The following is a 6,541-nucleotide window of genomic DNA, read 5'->3' on the forward strand; positions in this document are numbered from 1 at the left end:
TTTAAGGATGAAACAGCACCGATCATGCAAGTGGAAGCAAACAAACAAATGGTTCTACATCAAACTAAGAAGCTTCTGCACTTCAAAAGAAGCAGTGACCAAAATACAGAAAGAGCCCACAGGATGGAAAAGAATATTTAACCAGTACCTATCTGATAAGGGATTAATATCCAGGATATACAAAACACTAGTAGAATTGTACAAGAAAAAAACCTCCAACCTCATCAAAAATGGGTAGAAGAAATGAACAGAAGTTTCCTCAAAAAAGAAATACAAATGGCCAAAAGACACATAAAAAAATGCTCCACATCGCTAGCCATCAGGGAGATGCAAATCAAAACAACAATGCGATATCATGTCACACCACAGAGACTGGCACACATTCAAAAGAACAAAAGCAGCTAGTGCTGGCGTGGATGTGGGAAAAAATGGACACTCTTTCACTGTTGTAGGGAATGCTGACTGGTCCTGCCTTTCTGGAAAACAATATGGCAGTCCTTCAAAAACTAGAAATTGAGCTTCCACATGAGCCTGCAATACCACTTCTGGGAACATATCCTGAGGATGCAAAAACGCACAGTAGAAATGACATCTGTACCTATGTGTTCATTACAGCACTGTTCACAATAGCCAAAATCTGGAAACAACCCAAGTGCCCTAGAACAGATGATTGATTAAAAATTCTTTGGTATATCTACACAATGGAATACTATGCAGCTGTCAGGAGAGATGAAGTCATGAACTTTGCTTAATAATGGATAGACATGGAGAATAGCATGCTAAGTGAAATGAGTCAGAAAGAGAGGGACAGACATAGAAGGATGGCACTCATTTGTGTAGTATAAAACAGCATAACATGAAGCTGACACCTAATGATAGTAGATATATGGGACAGATAGATTGCTCCATATCTGGAAGCATGCCTAATGAGCAATGGGGAGAAGGCAGCTGGAATAGAGAAGGGATCACTAAGAAAAAGATGGCTGGAGGAATTGGTCTGGATGGGAGGTGTGTGCAGAACGTAGATAAATGACCAAACATGATAACCTCTCAGGGTCTTTATTGCAAACCATAATGCCCAAAAGTAGAGAGAGATTATGGAGGAATCATGTGTGCAATGGAGGCAGGGGGAGGGTGGATAAGGGGGGTATACCGGGGATATTGGTGGTGGGTAATGTGCACTGGTGGAGAGATGGGTATTTGATCATTGTGTGATTGTAACCCAAACATGAAAGCTTGTAACTCTCTCACGGTGATTCAATAAAATTTAAAAAAAGAACAAAAGCAATCTGTGTTGGCGTGGATGTGGGGAGAAAGGATTCTCCTTCACTGCTGGTGGAAATGCTGACTGGTTTACCCCTTTTGGAAAACAGTATGGACGATTCTCAAAAAATTAGAAATTGAGCTCCCATTTGACCCAGCAATACCACTCCTGGGAATATATCCAGGAGAGGCAAAAAACAGTATAGTTGAAATGACATCTGCACTTGTATTTTTATCACTGCACTGTTTACAATAGCCAATATCTGGAAGAAACCGGAGTACCCAAGAACAGATGACTGGTTAAAGAAGCGTTGGTACATCTACACAGTGGAGTACTATGCAGCTGTTAGAGAAGATGAAGTCATGTAATTTACATGCGACTGATACTACATGGAAAGTATCATGCTAAGTGAAATGAGTAAGAAAGAGAGGGACAGACATAGAAAGTTTGCATTAATCTGTGGAGTATAAAGTAAAAAAATAGGAGACTAACGCCCAAGAATAATTGAGATAAGTACCAGGTAGTTCGCTCCATGGCTTGAAGGCCAGATGCACATTCTAGGGGAAAAGGCAGCTCAGATAGAGAAGGGAGCACCAAGTAAAGGGTGTTGGGAGGATCCTCCCAGGATTGGAGATGCATGGTGAAAGTAGACTATAGACCAAACATGATTGCTACTCAACGCCTCTTTTGCAAACCACAGCACCCAAAAGGAGAGAGAGAACAAAAGGGAATGCCCTTCCACAGAGGTGGGGTGGGATGGTAGGGTATGGGGGGTGGGAGAGATACTGGTATCATTGGTGGTGGAGAACGGGTACTGTTGGAGGGATGGATACTCAATATTGTATAACTGAAACCCAAGCACAAAAATTTGTAAGTCTACAACTGTACCTCATGGTGTTTCACTAATAAACATTTAAAAAAATTAATCTTCTTAAAGCCTTGATTTCTGTTTCCTTTCTTTAAATTTGGAAATTCTCCCTCACTCCTACCTAATATTTCATAATTAGTAAGATTTTTTAAAAAATATTATAACATAAAATATGGTAAAATCTACTGTTTTGCATTGTTAACAACCTGAATCACTGCCCAAGTTTCTTGAGATTAGAACTTCATCAGTAACCCTCATGTACCACAATAAAATGAAGGAACAAATGTAGTCTCAAGCAAATGAAGTCAAAAATTCAGAAAGCAGTACAAGCGTATCAGAATTTTCCAAAACCTCTGATGAAATAGGAAATGATAAACTTTTTGATTTTATAAATGTTATTGGGCTGGAGCGATAGCACAGCGGTAGGGTGTTCGTCTTACAAGCGGCCAACATGGCCGACCCGAGTTCGATTCCTCCACGCCTCTCGGAGAGCCCGGCAAGCTACCGAGAGTATTCGATATGCCAAACACAGTAACAACAAAGTCTCCAATGCAGATGTTACTGGGCCCGCTCGAGCAAAATTTTATTTAATTAAACCATTGTGATTTTCAGTTACTCATAGTTGTGTTTTAAACATACAATGTTCCATGACTGATCCCATCACCAGGGTCAACTTCCCTCTACAAGTTCATAAGTTACCTCTCCTAACCACCCCCTACCAATCTGTCATCTTGACAGGAACATTGATAGGCTTAAAATTTGGATCTCATGTTTTCATTGTTGTTGACTCTGTGGTTTGGATATTTAACTCTAACATTCCTTAACACCACAGATGTGTCTTTTTTGCTGGAATAGTCACTTTAATGCGTTACATATTTCACTCTACTCACTCCACATTCCCAACTAAAACTTGATAGAGATTTTCAAAAGACAGTCTTTCTGAGGGAAAACAATTACAATGAGGATCTTTTTTTAAACTCAAAGAGAGGTGTCTTTTTTTATACATTTTATTTATAGTAAATTTTTGCATTAACTCTTAAATCTAACATGTCCAAGAATCCTGGAAAGATTGACATAATGTGTGATCCTGTTTTTAATCGAGGTACTGCAAACACCTGCACTGCAGTTTGAACTGTAAAATTCAAATTAAAGAATGTTTTGCTGATTACCTCTTGCTCATTTTCTTATGTACTATTACATATGACACATTAAAATAGAATCTGGGCAGAAAAGAACATGTAGGATTACCAGATAAAACACAAGATGTTCAGTTAAATGTGAACGTCAGATAAACACATTTTTCATTTAAGTATGTTCCAACGTATGTATAGGTGAAGACACTGTTGTTTATTTAAAATTTTCCTTTTGGGGGGTTAGGAAAAAAATTCTCCTTTTTACTGCGTCCTGTATTTTGTTAGACTGAAGCTTGCATAAGATCCTTATCTTCAGTAAACTAGTGGACATTCAGTGAATAATAATGGCATTAGATATTCATGACAAGTACAGTTATACAATCAGTGAAGATAAACTACCACAGAAGAGTAGCTGGAAGTGATGGCAATAGCAGTTAAATTTTGAGTGATGCATAGATAAATGATTTAGTGTATGATTTTGAAATCAGACTCATGAGTTAAATTTCATATAAATCTCTTATTAGGAAGACAAATTAATCTCTATTACAATATATTAGGGTTATTATATTGTTTTAGTGGGTAGTCTGAGGATTAAAGTAACACAAAGCACCTGGAATGTAGGAGGAAATCCTTTAAATAGTAATATCTACTACTACAATTTGAAACATAATATGGCAAATGGTACTTGTCACAAATATTCAAATGTTTGTTATGCAGTAATACTAATAGTGAATAATTTTATTTCCATGATCTATATTCACTGTACAAACACTGTTGTAAAGCACCCTACAAATTCGCAGACCAAACATGATTGCCACTCAATGTCTCTCTTGCAAACCACAGGATCCAAAAGGAGAGAGAGAGAACAAACGGGAATGCCCTGCCACAGAGGCAGGGTGGGATGGGGGTACAGGGGGTGGGAGGGATGCTGGGACCCTCGGTGGTGGAGGATGGGCGCTGGTGGAGGGATGGGTACTTGATCATTGTATAACTGAAACCCAAGCACAAAAATGTGTAAGTCTATAACTGTACCTCATGGTGTTTCACTAATAAAAAAAAATAAAAATATATTCCTTTATAAATGGTTCATAGTATATTGGCATTCAACATGTGACAAAACTCTCCGAACACATCATCAGTCATGGAAAGCAAGAATGCTTCCAATGGTCAGTTTCACAATCACAAGTCAGCATTTGAATTTTAGATACATGTAAGTTTTAAATAAAAACAAATTCTAAAATGTAAAGTTCATGCAGCAATACTTATTATTAGCCTGTATTTTCATGGAGATGTTGTGTAATAATAACTTATCAATATCAACTTAATCTGTCCCCAAAACCATTTCAACAAGCTTCACAGTCCATAGAATCGTATTATTTGTTGTTTTCTATTTTTTTATTCTTCACTGGTTCTCCTGGTTCTATTTTGCTCTTTTTAGAAGCATGCTTATTTTTTCCATCATCAGATTCCACTGTCTCCTCCCCTTCTGGTAAGAGCCTGGCTTTATTAGCATTCTGGGGGGCGTCATTGCCATTGTCCTCATAGATGTTAGTCCACTTTATGGCCATGTCCAGCTCTGGCGGTGGCGGCCTCCGCTTGGCTGAGTATGTTTCTGGGGATGGCACACAGCTGGACTTCCAAATTCTGAACTCCTTGGGAGGCTCCTCGGGCTCTTTGACCACGCAACTCTCCCAGTCGATCGCTTGTTAAGCGGGAAGTAGAGGAAGGCCGGCCGCACCACACTCCGGAACAGCTCGTCGCAGCATGGCAGCCCACTTTTCCACCTGCTTCCCCGCCGCATCAGGGGCCCTGTCGCGGATCTACTTGGGCTCACTGTTCTCCTCCTCGCCCGATTAGCCTGAGCTACTGCTTCCGTAAACCGCGAAATAGATCAGGAGTCCTTCTCTTCTGCTGCCATGACGGTGGCACGCCACCACATATGTGTCTTGACCCTTGCCCTCTGTTGTTACTTATTTGCTTCATTTTGCCCCTCCCCATTCACTTGTCTTTGCTTTTCTTCCCTATACTTTGAGATCAAGGGTAATCTAGACATCCCCCATCTAAATCAGTACAGTTCTTCATCCAGTTACTCTAAATACCACATATAAGTGATGCCATCCTGTGTTTATTCTTCTAGCTTACTTCACTTAACACCTATATTGCAGAAAATTGTATAGTTTCATCATTCCATAGAGCTTCTTAGTGTTCCACTGTATATATGTACCATATCTTCATGACCACTGATCATGGACATCTCAAGTGATTCCAAATCTTAGCTATTATACCAAGTGCAATGAATAATTGTGTACATACATCCCTTAGAATGAATGTTTTCTGTCCTGCAGATAGATAACCCAAAGTGGAATTACTTGTTCATATGGCAGCACAATTTTAAGTTTACTGAGAACACCCTTATTGTTTTCCATAGGTCTTGATCCAGACAATATTCCAACCAACAGTCCACAAAAAGCCAACACAGATTGTTCCCAATATTTTTGATATGTGTCATTCCTCACTGGTGTGAGATAGTATCACATTGTTGTCTTGATTTGGATTTCCCTAACCTAATAATAAGTGACAAGAAGAATATCTTTATGTAACTGTTGGCCATCCATTGGTCTTCCTCAGAGCAATCTGTGTTCTTTTTCTCTCCCCATTTTTTCATGGGAAAATTTGGATTTATTGTTGTTAATCTTTGTCAGTAATTTCATATCCTGAATATCAACCATTTATATGATATGTTAACTGCAAATATATTGTCCCATTCAGGTAGCTGTCTTCTAGTTTTGGCCCTTGTATCTCTTGCAGAAGTTCTTTAATTTGGTAATGTCCCATTTGTTTATTTTTATTCTGTCACCTTTGCCAGTGACATTCTATCATTGAAGACATCTTTGAGGTCAAGATCTTGAATCACTATCCTTATATTTTACTGAATGTATTTTAAAGATTATGGTTTGATCTCAAGGTCTTTGACTGACTTTGGACTAAGTTTGGTGTAAGGTATAAGATATGGTTTCAGCATTTATTTTAAAGAAATGGTTATCCAGTTTTCTCAGCACCATTTGTTGAAGGAGTTGTTTGTCCTCCCAAGTTTCTTTGTCAAAAATTAGCTGACCATATGTGTCAGGGTTTGTTCTTGGATATTATATTCTGATCCATTGATCAGACAGTCTATCCTTATTCCAATATCATGCTGTTTTGATCATTATGGCTTTGTAGTAAAGTTTCAAGTTACTGATAATCTTTCAGTATCAATATTGAAAATCACAATGCCCA

General features: G+C 38.6%; 1 pseudogene; it reads right to left on the reverse strand.

The window, feature by feature from the left end:
- Positions 1-4,410: 4,410 nt before the first annotated feature.
- LOC130032662 (UPF0690 protein C1orf52-like) lies at positions 4,411-5,183 on the reverse strand (annotated as a pseudogene).
- Between the last annotated feature and the right edge of the window lie 1,358 nt (positions 5,184-6,541).

Source organism: Sorex fumeus, unplaced genomic scaffold (genome assembly GCF_029834395.1).
Source record: "Sorex fumeus unplaced genomic scaffold, SorFum_2.1 ptg000050l, whole genome shotgun sequence".
Classification (NCBI taxonomy): domain Eukaryota; kingdom Metazoa; phylum Chordata; class Mammalia; order Eulipotyphla; family Soricidae; genus Sorex; species Sorex fumeus.